Raw genomic sequence first — 21531 nt, 5'->3', positions numbered from 1 at the left:
GGTAATATTAAGGAATCGCAAAATATTTTGCGATTTTCTACATAAATAGCATTTTGCGATTACCAAATAGCGATTCGATAAAAATTGCTATTTGAGAAATGCAAAATGCTTTTTCCATACACCTGGCCCTATGAGAGTTGTATAGAGCATTTTTTTTTTTAGATTCCGTGACATGCTTCCAGCAATGCTTTAGAAAGCAGTAGGAACAGCTCTGGGGTTTTAGCCTGTCATTTTGAGCCCTTCTCTGTCCTTTCAAGGCAAAACCAGCTGTATGTAAATCAGTCCTATCCCATTTCTAAACGAACAGTCCAACACCTAAACAAACCAAGGGGGCACTTCTTCATAAAAGATAATAAAACTTACTGTATTCTGGCACCACAGGCCTCTTCTGTAATTTGAAGCGTGAGGCTTTAGGCACAGCAAGCAAATACAAATCTGGACACACCTCTTCTAAATGTTGCAAATTGGGCCTTGGGAGTATCATAATTGCGATTCCACGCGAGGGTCTCTTGGGGAAGGTTCCATGGTGGATATTGAAGGTTTTCAGGATGGATTCAGTCCAATAACATAGGGCTATATTGATGTTGGAGGTAACACAGTAAGAGATGAGAGTTCATTCAGGATTGCCACTGGTTTAATAGATTCTGTCTTCCAACAGATTTTGAAATGGGGGTGTGTTGTCTTGGGTGAATGGGATGCTGATAATCTGCATTGTGCCCTGCAGGTGCAAATATTGAAATTACAGAGGATAAGATGATGCTGGAAGAGGAAGGAAGAGTGGTGAAGTTGCTTTGCATTTCCTGTTTAACTTGTGAGCCCTGATTTATGTTTGTTTGCTGCAAGGAGTTTAACCCCTGTTAGCCTGCATACTCCGTTTTTGACAGATACATGCACTGACACACAGGGGGGTAAAAATATGTGCCCAGGCTTGCACATTGCACAATATGTCTAGGTCGTGAATCTAGGACTACAACATGGGCCAGGACAGGAGCCAGCTGTCTCTGGCTTGCCACCTCTTGGTGCACAAAGTCCAGCGAATATGCAACGTATAAATGCGATTGATGGGCCTTTGTACCTCGAGGCAGCACATTTGGCAGTAACTGTGCAGTGAGTCTCCTTGCAGCTTGCTCCCATAAAATCTACATATTTATTTTTGTGAATGAAAAACGGTGTTAGGAGTGCATCCTTATAGCCTCATCTTTACACACCTTTTTGAGACTTTATCTATAGCGTTGAATTATTGTTCTCTTATACTTACATGCCTTATAGAGCTACTCCCCTGGCTCAGCCCTGTACTGGTTAGTGACTCTACATGAATTTATGTGTAATGTTTTGGGTAGGGTCCCTTTCAGAGTGCGTTTGATGACGTAAAATGGAACAGAAATCACTGTGGCTAATATGAATTTTTTCCATGCAGTAATGGACTTTAATTAGATTTTGGAATAGAAGTCAGAGGTTGCAGATCTAATAACTATGCGACCAAAAACTGAGTTAAATTAAGGTCTTCCACAATTCACCACATCCAAATCATGGATAATCGTGGTTATCGATACACCTAAACATGATCCTGCATTTTGTACCGAATTTGGACGGGTCAGGCCTATTATATTTTATTTCGATGATCAAGAGGAAAGGCAGAAATGACAAAGAACAATATTGTGCAACTGATCGTTAAAAAGTGCCTGATTGTGCCAAAAGAATGGGTCTATATCAATGCAAATATTGAGAGAAAAAATATTGAATGGTTTGATCTGGAATACATTTTATTAAGTACCATTAGTTTGAAGTTTACATAAGAGAATTTGGTACACAATCTGCCAAATTAAAAAGGCTGATTGCCGTGAAATGCATTTCTTATTTAAGATGACATTAGAGTAAATGCCCTGCCCTTTCTTGATTAGACTCTAATATGTTCCTGCAGCTCAAACTAATTGTAGGCAATAAGCATTTGAAACATTTGTGTTTACTGTATGAATGCAAAATAAGCTAGTCATTTGCTTTGTGAAGCCAACCCGAACAGATGTCTGCGTTTGCAAATGTCTCTCTTGTATTCCAAGGATGAACATAAAAAAATATCGTTTGCGGTCTGCACTTCTTTGCCTTTTTTGAAAGAGAAATGCTCTACCTTTTCAGCTAAAAACAAGAATGCATAATTGTGAGTGAATCATCCAAGTGCGTTAGAGAATGTATAATGCGATTGGAAGATATGTCTGGCAGAGAGGTATAAACGGCGCCGGCTGAGTGGGAAGGGCTGCACCGTGCGGTGTATATATCAGGGCGCAGCCCAAGTGAAGGATTTGTTGGGGATTCCGCTAGGTTTTGTTACTGAAACAACTTTTTTTTTTTAGGTTTGGGGCAACATATTTCATCTCTGTTCCTTTACATTGTAAATATGTTGTAGAATACATTTGTAAGCGCCTACTGTATAGCAACTCCTCTGTACCTGCCTCGACTAAATTCCCCATCGGATCCTATAGCCTGTAATCCTGTCTCCATAGTATAATCCTATGGTGTTCTGTGCATATTCTCATAGGTTTGAGATGCCCCTGCAACAGTGAAAAATACTCTGTACCGCAGTATGCGGATATGCTGTCCTAAATCCGTTCTGTATCAAATGATGCCCCCATTAAATAAAAAATCACTGCTTCAACACCTACCATCACACCACTCACTCAATACACAACACTGTCTCTTCTAGCTACAGTCCCCACTACAAGGCCAATGTTAGGGGGTTAGGATAAAAGCTAGAGTTGGTGCTAGAGCAAAATTTGTGGGACAGCCTCGACATCCAATCTAATGGCAGGCGCACAATGCTCATTGGGCAAAAGGAGCTTTGGCACTCCCATTGTGCGTCTTATCCCGGGCAGCTGCAGCTTCTAGGACACACATTTGTTTAGGAGATGTGTGCTGAGCTGCGCAGCAGAGAGCCCCCCAATGACAGGCTTGTACAATATTGAGTCGAGGCGCATAAAAAGTATGGGAACTGTGATCGTGGGTGCATTGGGGCAAGGGCAGAGACATGGTTAAACAAGCATTGGCAAAGTTAATAGATTTTGCCTGAGCAGGAGCTATTGGCCTTGTCTTTTACCCATGTTGTCCAGAAGCGTGGAATGGCATGGAGTGGTGTGACATAGAGTGGCATGGAGTGGAGTGGCATAGAGTGGAGTGGTACATAGTAGAGTGTCGGCGAGTGCAGTGGCCTAGAGTAGAGTGGTGCAGAGTAGAGTGCAGAAGCAGGGAGTGCGGAAACATAGAGTAAAGTGGTGTGGAGTGACATAGAATGGAGTGGCATAGAGTAGAGTGGTGCAGGGAAGACAGAGTGGCCTAGAGTGCAGTGGTATAGAAGCAATGGTGTAGAGTGCAGCGTAGGTAGGTGGTAGGGTAAAGAAGCAACAAGGATGGGGGTATGGGAGATAGACTGAATACATGAGCACTCATAAGGAGTGCTTGAACATAACTAAAAAAAGTAGCTCCAAAAACAGGAGCAGTAGATAGACACAAGTACTTGGTCCATGTTCCAAAGGAGGGCCATACACAAACAGACCACATGACGCCAACTTGTCATGACAAACGAAGACGAAGAAAATTAGAGCAACGCTGAAGTTAATAAATGGTAAGCTATGGGCGGGCTGTAACCCACAGTATTCAAACAAAAAGTTTGGGGAGACAGTGCATGCGCTCTCTAGGTGAAACTTTAAAAGGACAAAACTTTGAGCAACTATTTTGTTCACCTTTCACTTCCTGGTAAATACATATAAAATATAGCTTAAATGAAACATTAATGTAATTTAATCGGAGGAAATGCATTTGTTTTGATTATTAAAAGTCAGTTGGTTAATGCGATCGCTCCAGATGTCTATGTGTGTAATCAGTCTCAGAGCAAAAATCTGGTGTGCGGGGGTATAGTGACATGCATTTATAGTGCTATGATGTCCCAACCTGAGACTGAAAGCATTGTGAATGTGCAAGTCATTATTTTGAAAATGTTTTAGGCACAGTATAAAATAAATGGGCTGCTGCAAATTGTCTATAGAGATTTCCAGTACAAAATACTATGCCGAAGCATAATTTAAAACTTTTGGCTCATTTTTATGTACTGTACAGTGCAGCACCCATGCAATCTGTGAAAAGTTTGGAGAAATAGAAAACGTTCTCCTTTTTAACACTCACCTCAAGGCGACTCAAAGACCTGTCAGCTATTGTTAATAGATTGGTCTTCAAATCAAAAACCATGGGTGATAGAAGGGGAACACCCATGTACTACCCATGGAATGCACCCTTGATGCAAAGCAGCCAAAGCGCTATTTTTCCTTACTTTAGTGCTACTTTCCAGCACAAATAAAGTTTTGCACTGGAAAGTAAATCCCATTTCTAACTTTGTTCCATTTTGAGTGGCTCACCGCTTTAGCAAATCTGCCCCAGTTAGTGTGGGAGACAACGTTTACATCGCGGGTTTTACACCGTGTGCAAACACAACGCGGTTGTTACAACAACCGTGCTGTTACAACGCAGTGCCAGTACTACGCAAGTCGTTACAATGACTTGCGCTAGATGGCGCTCTAGGATAAGGAATAGTATGATTTACTATTCCAACACTTTCCCTAGTGTTGCACACACTGGAGTTGGAATAGTAAATCATACTATTCCTAAGTCCAGCGCGCCATCTAGCGCAAGTCGTTGTAACGACTTGCGTTGTAATGGCAGTGGGTTGTGACTACACGGTCGTTGTAACGACCGCGTTGTGAATGCATCGCTGAGTTAAATACGCGATGTAGAGAGACATATTCGTTGGTGTTTAAGATAAAACAAGTATGTTAAAAATATATATTTTTAGTGATACGCAATCATACAGCCCGTAGTACAAACTTTTTTCCAAGTTTCCACTAAAAGACACACTCCAGAACCCTGCTGATAACACCTTTACATTACCTCTCAAAAAGAATAAATCTTTGTCACCATGCAGTCTTAAATTACGCCATCAAAAACCCTTTAGATCTGCTGACTACCAGCGGCGGCCGGCGCAGGTAAGCGCGGCGGGGGCGAGGCAGAGAAGTCGACAGACGACGGAATAGGTAAAATTAAATAAATAAAATCTATTCTGTCCACTTGCCTCCCGCCCGCCTCACAGCGCTTACATGTACTAGTGGCGAGTGCTGACTACCAATTTGTGCACATATTTCATTTTCCTTCAGGTAGTAGGCACCATGGTGAGAAGGCTTTCTTCTTCTTTCGTTGTCTGTCTCTACCATGGCTCCACAGAACAGGAGACCCCCTCCTTTGCCTTGCAGCCAGAGGCACTTGAAGACCAGCAAAATGTATTCTGGAAATTATAGAAACTCTTGTTATAAAATTAAAAAAGATTGGAAATGTCATTCAAAATAGATCCTTCACACTACAACGAATGAAGTCATTCAAAAGCCAGTTACAGGCAGAGGAGGCCTTGGTTGTTATTTCATTGCTTCTCATGCCTCATCGTATCCCGCTCTATCTCCATAATGAGCACATTTGCATGGTGTCAATAAAAGACATGGGCTACCATTTGAAACTGTGCACAGCAGAATTCCCATGTGGATTTCCATTCCTCACAACTATAGGAGGTCCCGTTTTTCCAGCACCGGATTTACGTCTAGTGCTAGAACTATGAACCCAATTTTACCTGATGGAAAATCCAGCAGGCATTCTTATCCCCGATGACCCGGAGACGGATCGGCCCAGATGGTGCCCTTGGGTCCTAGGCTGGTTCCTCAGCCTTATTTTGAAGGGCTAGACATGGAAGATTATTGGGAGGAGTCACTGAACCCTTCACAAGACCAGCCTCAATACGAAATGGGCTGGTTTGAGGAATTGGGTGAGGCCAGTGGACCGGATACCTCTCCAGATTCTGACCTGATTTCTCCCCCTACTGTGGCTATGGAGGAGGGAGCTTCATATGCTATGTTGGTAAGAAGGGCAGCTGAGGCCTTGGACCTTCAGCTCCCTTTGGGGAAAGTCAAGATGAAAATCTTGACTGAGGTCTTGCATCCGGGTGTCTCCTCCTCGGAACCCCTCCTGCCATTCAACGAGGCCTTGACTGATGTCCTTCTGGGAACCTGGTCCAAGCCCAGCACAGGGACTCCTGTGAACAGGGCAATTGCCTGCCGCCATCACCCTGCACCAGGTGACCCAAATTTCCTCACCAACCACTCTACCCCAGAGAGTTTGGTGGTCCAACCCTCTATCCCCAAGGCACATTCCAATCCACACCCCCAGACAGAAAATCCAAGAGGCTGGATAGTCGGGGTAAGAAAATCTTTTCTTCCAATAGCCTTGGATTGCGGTCAGTGAACACCCCATGCCTATTGAGCTGTTATTTCCATTACTTGTGGGGAACATTGCTCAAGTGCTGCCACAGGTCCTGGAGGAGGCCTGGGCCAACCTCTCCAAAGCGGTATCAGATGGGAGAGATCCAGCAAAATTTGTCATTCATTGTGGACTTGACAGAACCGACTCGCTGGGCAGAGCGATGTCATTGATGATGGGTGTTCGACACCGCACCTGGCTGAGAACTTCTGGCTTTTCTGGGTATATCCCGGCTTCCCCACGGATATGCCCTTTGACGGCACCCATCTCTTTGGAGACAAAGCAGACATGGCCCTAGAGTGCTACAAAGGACTTGCGGGCTACGGCCAAGTCCTTGGGCCTCTCATAGTCACACATCCCGTCTGCTTTTTGCCCCTTTCGTAGCTGCGGAAAGGGCTTCCAGCTTCACAAGTTTAGCAGCCTCTGTGCGGCAGTGGGTACGGCTTATTCTGACCCTGTGGGTCAGACAGCCAGAGGTCGGGTCAGTCCATCACCCCCCCTACACCTCAGCCTCCAGACCCTCCTAGCTCAGCCCTTCAAGAACATGGGCAGACAGTTGGTGGCAGGATCAGCCGTCACCTCCGCCACTGCAAAACATCATGTCAGACAGATGGGTTCTTCGGCTTATTCTGACCCTGTGGGTCAGACAGCCAGAGGTCGGGTCAGTCCATCACCCCCCCTACACCTCAGCCTCCAGACCCTCCTAGCTCAGCCCTTCAAGAACATGGGCAGACAGTTGGTGGCAGGATCAGCCGTCACCTCCGCCACTGCAAAACATCATGTCAGACAGATGGGTTCTTCAGATGTCCAAAGGGGCTACTCCCTCCCCCTGCAAAACTACACTTCCCTCCATGCCTCCAACTTACAACCGGCTGATGGAGGATCACCTGCCTCTGCTTCAGGAGGAAGACATGACTCTCTTGGCTGAGGGAGCCATAGAGAGGGTTCCAGGCCCTTAAGTAGGCTGTGGTCGCTATTCCCAATAATTCCTGCTCCCGAAGAAGGAAAAGGGCCTGCGCCCTATCCTAGATCTGCGAGCCCTCAACTGCTTTCTCAAAAACGAAAAGTTCAAGATGCTCACTCTAGCTCAGGTCTTGTCTGCCCTCGACCCAGGAGACTTGATGGTAGCATTAGACATGCAGGATGCCTCTTTTCACATTTCCATCCTGCCTGGCCATCTGCGCTACCTGTGGCTTATGGTAGGCCACAAGCACTTTCGGTTCACTGTGCTCCCCTTTGGCCTTACCAGCGCCCCTCAGGTGTTAACTAAGGTGATGGCAGTGGTCGCAGCTGATCTGCACAGATCGGGATGCCAATCTTCCCCTATCTCATCTTCCACCTCCAGACTACAGCGAACATTCTGCCCTCTCTGGGGTTCTCTATTAACGTGCCGAAGTCACACCTGTCTCCCTCTCAGACGCTCCTTTTCGTCAAAATTGTTCTAGATACGGTGGAGTTTCGGGCCTATCTACCTGAACAGGGAGTCCAGGATATTTAGGCTATGATACCGATGTTTTAGCCTCTATCCTGGATTTCGGTGAGAATGTCTCTGAGGCTGCTGGGCCTCATGGGCTCCTATATCCTGCTAGTGAAACATACCAGATGGCATATGCGGGCTATGCAGTGGGACTTGAAGCTCCGGTGGGCGCAGTATCAGGGGAATCTCTCCGACATAATCCAGATCTCGGAGCGAGCTGCACACAAACTGCAGTAGTGGCTAACAGACCACAATTGGGTCAGAGGTAGACCCCTTTCCCTTCCCCAACCAGACCACAGAGTAGTGACAGATACATCACTCCTGGGATCGGGCAGCTATCCGGAGAGGTGGAGATCAGAGGAATCGTGTCTCAACCGGGATCCTGCCTCCATATCAACTTGCTGGACCTCAGAGCGATTTGCTTAGCATTAAAAGCCTTTCTTCCTTCAATCAAGGAAACTTGTTCAAGTGTTCACTGACAACACCACTGCCATGTGATACTGCAACAAACACGGCAGGGTGGGGTCGTGGACTATTTGTCAAGAGGCCCTGCATCTCTGGACATGGCTGGAACTGCAGGGCTTTTCCCTGGTGGATCCACATCTGGCTGTTTCTTTGAACGCCAGGGCAGACAACCTCAGCCGTCAATACCTAGCAGATCGCAAATGGCGTCTCAATCTGCACGGCCACTTTCAGCAATGGCGAGAGCCTTGGTTAGATCTGTTTGCCTCCTCTGAGAATGCAAAATGTCAGTAGTTTTGCGCCCTGGAGTTTCCAAGGCCGCACTCACTCTGCAATACTTTGGGTCTCGAGTGATGGCCTCCTTTACGCCTTTCCTCCAATACCACTCCTGTCCAGAGTGCTCAAGAAGATCAGGAGCAACCAGGCCCACGTCGATGGGCACGGAGAGTCTGGTATCCTGAGCTACTCCAACTGAGTTTCCCCTTCGGCAGGATCTTCAGTCGCAGCAGCAGTTGGGGGTCATTCGCCCAAAGAGATTGAGTGGCAACAGTTGACAGCATTCGACCTTCCTCCCGAAGTCTGTAATGTTATTTTGGTAGCCAGTTGTCCCTCTACCAAAACCGAGTATGGCAAAAATGTGCAAAATATTGTACAGAAAGATCTATTGATCCTCTTTCTGCTTCCCTCTATCAAGTCCTTCTCTTTATTTTGACCCTTGCCCTGCAGAGCTCTGCTCTAGGTGCTCTCAAAGGGTGCCATTCGGCCATATCTGCCTTCTTGAGGCTGCAAGGCCAACCCTCTTTATTTAAATCCCCTATTGTAAATACATTTCTTAAGGGGCTTGTACATATGTTTCTACATGCACCTTTTATCATGCCTCAGTTGGACCTTAATTTGGTTCTTACCTTCCTGATGTGTGCTCCGTTTGAACCTCTGCACAACTGCCCCTCTGGTTGCTTACCATCAAAACAGCGTTTCTTTTTTTTTAACTCTTTTTATTGTAATCAGCTTCAAGGCATAGTTCTTCCAGATGGTACTTGTACTTATTATAAACCAGCATTATACATTTCCGGTACATTATTATGGCAATACACAATACCTCAAGGTCGTGCCAAGTACCCCACCCGTCCCACACATCCCTCCTCCTAAAGCTCATCCTTCATCTACCTTGTCCTGCGGTGGTTCACAGATATTGCCCCTAAATGCATTCCACGCCCCCCAGATCTTGCTCCATTTCTTGGGACAACCACGATTAATAAACACAGTTTTTTCCGTTATCATTGCCATGTCCATTTCTTTACACCATGCGGTGAGTGTCAGTACCTCCGCCGCCCCCCATTTCTGTGCTATATTGCGCTTAGCAACTATGAACCCTAGAGTGGCCCAGTCTTGCATAGGATGAGTAAGGTCATTCGTCTCCCATACATTTAACAAGCATCTCTTGGGCTCCGGCAATAATGACACCTCCCCCACTTGCGATACTGTTCTCATCACCTGCACCCAGTAGTCCATGATCTTCGAGCATTGCCTTAAGGTATGGTAAAAGTCCCCTCCTTCCCACATATCCTTAGGCAGTATGGATGTGGTGCTCTACCTATTGTATGCAGGGTAAGTCTAGTGAAGTAGGCTCGGTGTAGTATTTTGAGTTGTGATAAAATTCGGGGGTGCACAGCGAAAAGGTAAGTGGAGGTTTAAGAAGCCAATTGTAGAATTTAAGGGTGCTCACGAAGGGAGGTGTTTATCCGTCAAAACACCGGATAATAATACTCAAGTTGTGTATGCAGAAACTGCAGATACATCCCCTTCAGAATGGCACGCCAGGCGAGGTCACAGAAGTGATTCAATGTTCAATTATTTTATTTTCATTTTCATAAAGTTCGTTTTCAATCTTTTAGATATCCGTAACTGATATTAACAGCATATCAGAAAGCAGCGTCAATAGGTGAATTTTAAAGAACTCCTTCCCCAATGCATTTCGGGCATTGAAGCCCTTGATCACGGAGAGCTGCGGAGGAAGATGAACAGGGCGGGAATCAGTGGGAGGTCAAAAACAATCGAATAAGGGGGATACATTACCGTCTCTCTGCAAAAATTCCAAGACTTTCTTAGAAAAATGGAATGGAATTTTAAACAAATGTAGTCTTGATTTAATACTGCTGATCGTTGAAGAATTGGCTAGCATCCTTAAAGAATTAGAAGTGGAAATTAAAGAGGTCGACGATGAAATCAGAAATTTGTTGACACCTGATGACCTAACAACCACTCTCAATGACACCAAAATCTTGCTCGATAAATACCAAAAAGAAATCAATGATCGAAAAGTCAGAAAGTTCCGGCGTGATACGCTGGACTATAAACTCGATGAAGTTTATTCCTGGGCTGACGTCTATGCCCAGAGACGCCGCAACAGACCATCAAACGTTAACACTGACACTTCATCATCTGATACAGACTCCACGAATCGCACATTCAGACGTCCACCTACCTCTAGACAACCACCAAGCAGCGAGCAAGCCGGCACATCCACCACTGGCAGTGAACCTGCCACATCTAGTGGTCATTTTTTAGAGGTCAGCCAAGACCAACTCGAAGACTCAGGAGGAGCAAGGCCAAAAGACAAAGAAATAAGTCCACCCGCCACACGGAGCACGGTTGCCAAGAAGGATCTAAAACCAAAGAAAACAGTCTCGTAATCAACATCTCTAATGTAGACATTTCTAATTATCAAATGGATTTGTTAGAAAAAGGAACTTCATTTATTCCTACTACTCCCACTAACTTGCTAGAACTCGAAGTGAGCACTTTCAAGTTCATCAGAAAATTGCGACTACGTCATTATTTCGATAACACATTACCTATCGTAACCACCACTAAAGATGATCAACTCAAAGGCCTACGACCTTCGAGCACTTACCAACCACCGATCAGCCATAAGTGCATCGACTTATTTGAGACCCTGGTCCGCAAAGACCTAGCGAAGATCAATTTCAAAATGACTAGGAAGTCCCAGAATCTCACCAACAAGGATCGCGACACTCTGAAAGCATTGGCCAATAATCCTCGCATCAAAATCACAAAAGCAGACAAAGGCGGCGCTTTAGTCATCCTTGATGCTGAGATGTACACTCGTAAACTTAGTGAACACATCCAAGACAACATGACCTATATGGCTTTGGACTATAATCCAACTAATGAATATCATAATACCTTAAAAGATCTTGTTAACAAAGCACACCAATCTGGAGTTATTGAAGAACGCACCAAGAAATATTTATTACTGGATCATCCTAAAAGCCCGACAATGTACATGTGTCCTAAGATACACAAAAACCTTATGGACCCGCCATTTAGACCAATAGTGTCCACCAAACGATCCATTCATGAAACAACTGGCAAATTGATTGATAAGTATTTGCAACCCTTGGTGATAAAAGCTGATAGCTACATCAAAGATACTACGGATTTTTTGACCAAGTTATCCAGAATGCAATCATTCAGAAACGAACCATTCGTCCTTTGCACAGCTGACGTCAGTTCACTATATACTTCAATACCCCACCAAGGGGGAATCGAAGCTTTTGAACACATTTTATTAAACAGTGACATTGATCCATCCTTACAAACGTTCTTGATGGAGTTGTTAATATTCATTCTGTATCACAGCTACTTTAAAGTTGATAACCAATGGTTTTTGCAACTTTCCGGAATGGCAATGGGAAACTGCGCTGCCCCGTCGTACGCTAATACATACATGGAACAGTGGGAAAGACATCACTTGTACACCAATTCAAGTTTTCAAAAACATTCAAGAATGTACGTTCGGTACATAGACGATTTGTTCATCTTGTGGTCTGATACCAAAGATTCCCTTCAAAAGTTATTGACTGAAGTCAATTGTAAAGACCCTCGTATTAACCTGACATGGCAAATCAGTGAAGAGGAAATAGTTTTCCTGGATGTGCTCATAAGGAACACTCCTGAAGGTCTAAGCACGGATCTACACAGGAAGAACACAGACCGCAACAACTCCCTTCACTTTACAAGTTTTCATCAAGGATCTTTAAAGGAGCATCTACCTTTCTCCCAGATGTTGCGCGTCAAGCGCATAGTATCGGATGACGCCATCGTTGACATTCGCATCAAGGAAATGCAAGACAGGTTCCGTGATAGAGGGTATCCTGAGAACATACTTCACCAAGCCCAATCACGAGTTGCCCATATAACCAGATCAGACAGCCTGGTAAAAATTCACAAAACTGCTGAACAACGTATGGTACTTGTATCTAAGTACTCCACAGCAAGTGCATCATACAAAAAAATCATACGCAAACACTGGCCTATCTTGCAGAACGAACCTGACTTTCAGGGCATATTTGAAAAATTTCCAATATTTGCCCACACAAGAAGCAGAAACCTCAAAGAGATACTCACCAGGCCGACTGAAACACCCAAACTTCACCGTGGTACACAACCCTGCTTAAATTGCAATCATTGTAATAATGTCATCAGAGGCAACAGGATACAACACCCTATGAAAGGACATAACATCAAACTCTCAGTTGATGCCACCTGTGACACTACCAACTTGATTTACGCCTTGAAATGCCCGTGTGGCAAATTATATGTTGGCAAAACAGAGCGCAAAATAAAAACCCGCCTTAACGAACATAAGTCCAACATACGATTGAGAATGGAAAAATCAAACATAGCCATGCACTTCACTGAAGCACGTCATACCATTGCCCAGTTGAAGTTTATTGTTTTGGAAGTCATCCAAAAGAAGGAAGGGATTGACAACAACAAATTGTTGTTACAAAGAGAACTAGAATGGATTTATCTATTACAGACCCTGAAGCCTCATGGGCTCAATGATCGGCTTGAATTTAGCTGTTACCTGTAATGCATCTGTAATGTGCTTGTCACGCTCATTGTACATAACTGTTTCCATGCACCCGAGTTTGCTACGTCCATTGTACATAACTGTTTCCATGTACCCTTGTTTCCATGACCCTTTTTACCTGTTTTCATTACATTTCATTTTTCATTTTTTATTTTAGTTTACCCCTTCTCCCGTGACCTTTCCACATAACCCCTCCACACTTTTTAAACCTTTCCAACATGGCGCCCATATAGATTCCTGCACCTTAGGCACCCAATGCATGAGTCCTATGCCGCTTTTTACTGAGTGGTTTACTTACTAATCGCGCATGCCGGCGCACAAACAAACAGACCTGTGAGCCGATTGACAGCGCTTTCTGTGCGCTACGCGTTAACCTGAAGTAAGTTCTTTATCCTGTGCCTCACTGCTATTTGCTGCCAATAGTCTAACTTGCTGAACACTTGCGGTAACGGTTAGTATCACTTGCCCCATATCGTCACAATAATACCGAGCACTTTTTGTAGTATTATTCTTTAACCCCCGCACGTTTTAGCACTGGTAATGTATCCCCCTTATTCGATTGTTTTTGACCTCCCACTGATTCCCGCCCTGTTCATCTTCCTCCGCAGCTCTCCGTGATCAAGGGCTTCAATGCCCGAAATGCATTGGGGAATGAGTTCTTTAAAATTCACCTATTGACGCTGCTTTCTGATATGCTGTTAATATCAGTTAAGGATATCTAAAAGATTGAAAACGAACTTTATGAAAATGAAAATAAAATAATTGAACATTGAATCACTTCTGTGACCTCGCCTGGCGTGCCATTCTGAAGGGGATGTATCTGCAGTTCCTGCATACACAACTTGAGTATTTTGAGTTGTACCAGCCTAAAACTTGAGGCTATACCCCCCTCCTTTGGTGAGGCAAGCGCCTCCTGCCAGTCCAAGTCGTCAATGTCATCAACGTCGCGGGACCACTTCCCTCTAAGCGACGTCGTTGGGTCTGGGAGGTTGATAATTAACTTCCAGTATGTAAATGACGTAGCCCGCTTATGCATGTAATCCGTCAGCAACCTGTCCTCGAGAGGCGAGGCTTACTGGACCTCAATGCCTGGTGGTGGGGCCGCTGTCAGTGCATGTTTTATCTGTGTGTATCTAAACAGTTCAGTGGGCGCTAGCTCATATTGCTGCTGGAGGCGCTCAAATGTCATAACCTCCCCCTTGTACCAAATGTTCCCCACCGTGGAGATGCCAATTGCGACCCACTGGCCAAAGCCTTTGCTATTCCTAAGCCGACCCAACTGTGTCGTGTCCCAAAGGGGGGTAAGTTGAGTTATAGTCCCTTGCCAACCAAGTTTATCCTGCGCCGCGTGCCATAGTGCAACTGTCTGCTTCGTGGGTCCAATGAGAGATTTGGCTCGCTTCTTGTCGTAAAGAGGAGACAACATATTACCCGCACCTAAAACCTCCCTGTCTGCTTTAAACGCTGGTTCCGCCTGGGGTGTGTGTATCCACTGATTGATCACCTTTAACTGTGCCACCCAATATTATAACTGTATATTCAGGAGCGCTATCCCCCCGTCGTACCAGCTGCAAACCAGTTTAGCCTGAGCTATGCGTGCCGGCTTGTGTCCCCAAATCCGGTTGGAGACCTGAGCCTCTATTGCCTTAAAGTAGCTTGGGGGTACCGGGAATGGATTATTTTCCAGCACGTACAGAAAACGAGGAAGCACCATCATTTTAAACAGCGCCGCCTACCCCAACAGCGTGAGCGGCAATGCCCCCCAGTGTGTTGTGTCACGTCGAAGGCGCTCCAGCGGGGGCAGTAGATTATGCTTGTAAAAGTCGTCGGAGTCGGCTGTAATATAGTTCCCTAGATATTTGAACATACCATCCGCAATCACGAGCGGGCAATCTTTGGGGAGTTGCGGCGGAGGGCCGTGCAGCACGTACAGTATAGATTTGGACCAATTTATGGTATATCCAGACGCCCGTCCGAGTTTACAAATATTCAGGAGTACCGGTATGGAGCGCCTGGGAGATGCCATATATAATATGACATCGTCCACATATAATGAGATACGGTCTTCCCACTCTTCCATACACCGTTCCCCGTATCATTGGTTCCCAACGAATCCATGCCACAAATGGCTCGATTACCAGTGCGAAAAGCAGTGGGGACAGGGGACAACCCTGGCGGGTGCCCAGTGCCAGAGGAAAGTCATCAGAGATGTGCCCATTAACTGTCACATGAGCCACCTGTTTGGTGTAGAGCAGACGGACCCATGCACAGAATTTAGGGCCGAAGCCCAAATGACAAAGCACTGCAAACAAGAACGGCCATTCTACCATATCAAACGCAATTCTCGCGTCCAGTGGGAGTATCACCGCTGGCTCCTGGAGATATGGGATGCGTGCCATCACTCCATATAGACGCCTCAAATTTAGCGCTGTATTTCTGCCTGGCATGAAGCCGGACTGGTCCTCATGGCTTGGCAGTTCGGGCTGGACTGTTCCCATGAGGCACAGGGTCAGACTGATTTGCATATTGCCATGTCTGAACTGGGGTGGCGGAGTGAGCTAAAGAACGGTGATGGATTAAACCCAGATCAGTTGACTGGGGGTGAGTGTTTGTATTGTCAACGCTCCGTCCATCACCACATTTGGTTTTTCTTTGTTCGCCCTAAGTTGGCAGGGTATGCTCAGACGTGAGTCCCTTGCTCACTTTGCCACTGGAGTCAAGCAAGCCCGGCTGAAGACGGCTGTAATGCCAGAAACCGGTCCTGGGAACCTTGATTTCGGTCCAGGGAAGACATGGCTTGGCAGTTCGGGCTGGACTGTTCCCATGAGGCACAGGGTCAGACTGATTTGCATATTGCCATGTCTGAACTGGGGTGGCGGAGTGAGCTAAAGAACGGTGATGGATTAAACCCAGATCAGTTGACTGGGGGTGAGTGTTTGTATTGTCAACGCTCCGTCCATCACCACATTTGGTTTTTCTTTGTTCGCCCTAAGTTGGCAGGGTAAGCTCAGACGTGAGTCCCTTGCTCACTTTGCCACTGGAGTCAAGCAAGCCCGGCTGAAGACGGCTGTAATGCCAGAAACCGGTCCTGGGAAGCTTGATTTCGGTCCAGGGAAGACATGGCTTGGCAGTTCGGGCTGGACTGTTCCCATGAGGCACAGGGTCAGACTGATTTGCATATTGCCATGTCTGAACTGGGGTGGCGGAGTGAGCTAAAGAACGGTGATGGATTAAACCCAGATCAGTTGACTGGGGGTGAGTGTTTGTATTGTCAACGCTCCGTCCATCACCACATTTGTATTTTCTTTGTTCGCCCTAAGTTGGCAGGGTAAGCTCAGACGTGAGTCCCTTGCTCACTTTGCCACTGGAGTCAAGCAAGCCCGGCTGAAGACGGCTGTAATGCCAGAAACCGGTCCTGGGAAGCTTGATTTCGGTCCAGGGAAGACATGGCTTGGCAGTTCGGGCTGGACTGTTCCCATGAGGCACAGGGTCAGACTGATTTGCATATTGCCATGTCTGAACTGGGGTGGCGGAGTGAGCTAAAGAACGGTGATGGATTAAACCCTGGTCAGTTGACTGGGGGTGAGTGTTTGTATTGTCAACGCTCCGTCCATCACCACATTGGTTTTTCTTTGTTCGCCCTATGTTGGCAGGGTATGCTCAGACGTGAGTCCCTTGCTCACTTTGCCACTGGAGTCAAGCAAGCCCGGCTGAAGACGGCTGTAATGCCAGAAACCGGTCCTGGGAAGCTTGATTTCGGTCCAGGGAAGACATGGCTTGGCAGTTCGGGCTGGACTGTTCCCATGAGGCACAGGGTCAGACTGATTTGCATATTGCCATGTCTGAACTGAAGTGGCGGAGTGAGCTAAAGAAGGTGATGGATTAAACCCAGATCAGTTGACTGGGGGTGAGTGTTTGTATTGTCAACGCTCCGTCCATCACCACATTTGGTTTTTCGCAGTAATTAAAGCACCCGTACTTCACTGCTGCCGGCTGCAGTTTCAGGGTCCTCTCACCTCTGCCGCCATTTTGATGCCCGGGTGCTCCACTACGGAGCTCGGGGTCTGTACAGTTCCCGCTGGCGCTCCATGATGCCCGTATACCACAGCTCTCCCGAGGCGCTCAGGTCACATAGCGGTGTTTCATGACTCCAGCGCGCGCAGCGTGCGTCCTGTCCCTGTGATCCGCTCGGGCATCCCTGCACATGTTTACCAAGCACTACTGCCTGGACAGTCAAGTCCAACAGGACAGCCTTTTTGGCTGCTCTGTCCTGCTAGACTTCCTGGTCTAAACTTGTCCGCAGTGCCTCCTCCGGAGATGGTATTGCTTGGGTATCTATTCTAAGGTAAGGAATCTGCTGCTAATGTCTCTATCAGAAGGACAAGTTCCTTACCTTCAGTAACGCCATATCTGTTAGAGACATGATTTATCCACCGATTCCTTACTGATCCACCCATCCTCCCCATACTGCGGACAGGTTTTGAGGGTCAGGGCTATTCCCTTTCATGGCCTTAGTTCATAAAACACACCAATGTCAGTGCACTTCATGGCTCCGCGCTCCTGGCATGGAAAATCGTGAAAAGTAACCGACATCCATGTGCTGCGGTGGCACCTATATAGATGATTTGCGGACGTCACAATGGCGGAGAGATGCCAATGATGTAGCGCAGAGCCGACCAGCGCACAGGGGTATTGCTTGATGAAAACTCTACCGGATCCAGTCTGACACCAGGGCAATTCTATGGTAAGAAATCTGCGGCTAGATATTGTCTCTACCAGATAAGACGTTGGGGCTTTGTGAAGCCTTCCATCTGCAGGGGAAATGATAAAACTGTACTCCCATTTTGCTTTTTGCACGGAGGCTGCCGGCAGCTCTCTCTCCCTCTCTACCCCCTCTTTCTCCTCTCTCTGACTCCCTCTCCCCTCCTGCCGTGTCTGTCTCTCTCCTCCTCACCTGAAACCCGTGAACTCAAGACACAGCACTTACTCTCTTTTTACTCTCCTTTCTTTCATTCGTTCCCCTGTGAAATGGAACAAATGTTGTCTTTTTCAGACATTTGTCCTTTCCAAAGTGCAGCCTTGGGACAGAAAAACAAAAGAAATAAAAAACAATGTTCAAACAAGACAGAGTGGGGCGCAAAGGGGCCAGGTTGGTTTTATTCACACCCAAACACATTAGCGCCACTTTACAGGGCTTGCCTGTGAAGTGCTACTTTCGTTCTCTCTTCTTTATTTTAACAGCACTGTTATTCCCTTTGTTCTGTGAAGCACGAGCAGCTGAGAATGCAAGCTCTGAACGTGTACAATTGTGGACACAGTTGTACTTTGGCTTCTGTAATTCCTAATGCGGCAGGAGGAAGCAGGCAGCTATTACGGCTGTACGGCGTCGCGTAGTGATGTGCGTCAGTACAGCCATTAGGATGGCACCTTTTTCCCCCTGTCTGACGGTGACCTTTTTTTGCGGCCAAAAAGATTAATATTATGGTCATCTCGCTCCTGAGTTGATTTTGGGATTATTTTGCAAAATGCTTGAGGGTCTCTCATGTATATGTTGTTGGACTGAGGGACGATGACTGTGGGAGACCACATATTAGTTTCTAGATCTCTGATGTGAAAGGTGGCAGTCTGACCCTGTGGGGTCTTCCTGTGTGGAAGGACAAATCCATTTGAGAGCGGATCCTTGTATGCCAATCTCTTCGAGTCTTCTGATTAGGGTGTTGTGGGAGACAGTGTTGTAGGTCACATAGCGTTGAAGGTTGTGGAAAGGTCGAGCAGGACGAGGACTGCTGTTTCTCCTCAGTCCACGATGTTTTGAATGTTGTTGGTGGCCGGTATGAGTGCTGTTTTGGTGCTGTGGTTCTTTCTACATCCTGATTGTGTGTTATCTAGAAGATAGTAAGGTTTGAGGTGGGCTGTGAGTTTCTTGTTCATGGCATTCTCAATCACTTTGGCAGTTGAATTGGCTTGGCTGTGGGCGTCACTTTTTAAAACTTGATGGGATTGTTTATCTGTAACATGCGAAGTATTTCATCTTAGTACATCAGATTATATCACTGCATAGGCAGACATTTATTAAAAGTGAGTTTTTAGAAATATTCATTGCTTGTCCTACAATAATATTGCTATTAGTGAACTAAGGGGCACGATTGTAGTCTTAAAAACCTAAAGATGGCTTAGATTGTTATTATAGATGGAGCAGCATTATAGTCTATTAAATCAAATATAAGAGGTGCTTGTACAGCGCACATCCTGAATTCAAGTATTTAAAAGTGCACTCATGTGATAATATAGTAAATGGAAGCTCTGTGAAATAAAATATTTGCCTGGATCACACAGTTTGGACAAGCAGGAATGTTGTTATTGGTTGCAGGTTACCTGGTTTCACATTTTGAAGTTCAGCCACCAGATGGGAGCTTCCGTCGCTCTCTTTCACCCATTAACATCAAAAGTCGCTGTTTTCTCTTTCATTTTTGGCTCACAACAAAACCAAAATGACATAGAGATAGTTGCCCGGGCTCAGGACCCCAAGAACCACTATCAAGCCAAAAATGTATTTATTTGGGGAGTGTCACACACCAAACACCGGCACTAATTAAGTACTACCTTTAATGCTGATCCAAACACCCCAATAAATGTATTGGTCCTTTTTGTGCAGCATTGGTTTTAAGTGATGCTATCAAAAACAATTACAGTAGGTCAGTGTCTTCCATCTGCCGCTGGCTCTTCTACCTCAAGTCACCCTACCCTGCCCCACTCCCTCTACACCACAGGCTTCCAGTGGGGGGAGGGAGATTTACAATTCCCCCACCAGTTGGCAGAAGATCACAATGAATAACTGGGAATCCAGCTTATTCTGCTGTGGCTGTGTCCTACTCCTTCCTTTCTTCCCTTCCAGGCTGCCCTCCTTTGACCAAGACATGCTCTGTGGCACAGGCCTCGATCTTGGAGGTGGAAGTTATTCCCCTTCTTAATGAAGGGGGCATAAAATTGGTGCCCCTGGAAGAAAGTGACAGATCGATACTGGTGGATGTACCACTTCATTCTGTTGGTGAGTTGTCTTTTCAATGCTCCGCAGATACAGGTTATCACAGTTACAGACTTCTTCTGGTATGACTAGACAACTCGCATGAGAGACATCCTGGCCTGGAGCCTGTGGCAGGGCCGGATTGGGAACCAAAATCGGCCCTGGCAAAGTGCTCGGCCGGCCCCTGGGGGGAGGTTGGGGGTGCGACCGAGCTCTTTGCCGGGGCCGGTTTTAGGCTGATTTTAACAAAAACGGCCCCAGGGGGGCCCCAACCCTTGCGGCACACCGGGGGGGTTTCCCGGTGCACGCAACGGCCAGTCCGGCCCTGGCCAGTGGTCTTCTTCGTATAAGCACTTACCCATAAATGTGCTTGGGCAGCGATTAGTCTTTCTTGCCAGTACCTCCCTTCCATGTCATAAAGAGCAATTAAAGTTGTATCAGACAAAAGACAACCATTTAGTTTTTCCGGTGAATGCTTCTATCATCCACACCATGACGGTCATTCCGTGGGACACCGGCACTGAATGACAAACGTCAAGGGTAGGTTTGAAGAAGAAATAAAAGTACACTCAGTTTAGGTAGAGAGGAATACAGTGGCTGGGGCATTCTCTTTGCTGCTATTTCCTGAGAGTAGGACAAAGATGAGTGTGTGGGGCAACGTGCGTACTCTTAGTTTTTATCAACAGATTTTAATCGGTCAGCCTTTGTACTGACCCTGCCCTGTTTAGTTTTCTGTGGTCTTGACTACCTGTATCCTAATCCTGCCCTATCAGCATTACGTACCCTGTCTACCGCTTGTTAGGTCGAGCTTGGGCAGCGCATGCGCTCCTCTGAGAGGCATGCTGTATTCAGGTATGGACTTGAAGCTCCGCCCTTCTTTTCAATTGGCTGCTGCGACTGTCTACCGCTTGTTAGGTCGAGCTTGGGCAGCGCATGCGCTCCTCTGAGAGGCATGCTGTATTCAGGTATGGACTTGAAGCTCCGCTCTTCTTTTCAATTGGCTGCTGCGACTGTCCTAAGTAAATGTTGGCTTTTGAATTATTATTTTTTATTTTTTTTATTTTAAAAGTTTTATATAGCGCTGGCTAGACCCGGAGGTATCAGAGCGCTTTACATGAGCATCGGATCATAGTTACAGGTTACATCGTTACAAAGGTTACACAGTTCTTAGAGCATGGCAACATAGTTACTTGTAAGGTCGAGATAAACAATAAGCACAAATACGTGAGGGGAAAAGAAGGCAAGGTGAGAGATTCAGGGGAGGAGGGTTGGAGTAGGGGAAGTAGACAGATAATGAAGGTGGGAAAGAGGAGGGGAGGGTGAGAGACA

At 46.2% G+C, this 21531-nt stretch overlaps 1 protein-coding gene across 1 annotated transcript in view; it reads left to right on the top strand.

The window, feature by feature from the left end:
* ALG9 (ALG9 alpha-1,2-mannosyltransferase) overlaps positions 1–21531 on the top strand; it is a 682403-nt gene that overhangs the window by 632140 nt on the left and 28732 nt on the right. The window lies entirely within an intron of this gene.

Source organism: Lissotriton helveticus, chromosome 3_1, assembly GCF_964261635.1.
Source record: "Lissotriton helveticus chromosome 3_1, aLisHel1.1, whole genome shotgun sequence".
Classification (NCBI taxonomy): domain Eukaryota; kingdom Metazoa; phylum Chordata; class Amphibia; order Caudata; family Salamandridae; genus Lissotriton; species Lissotriton helveticus.
Note: the sequence above shows the minus strand (reverse complement) of the source record. Positions and strands in the feature narration are given on the sequence as shown.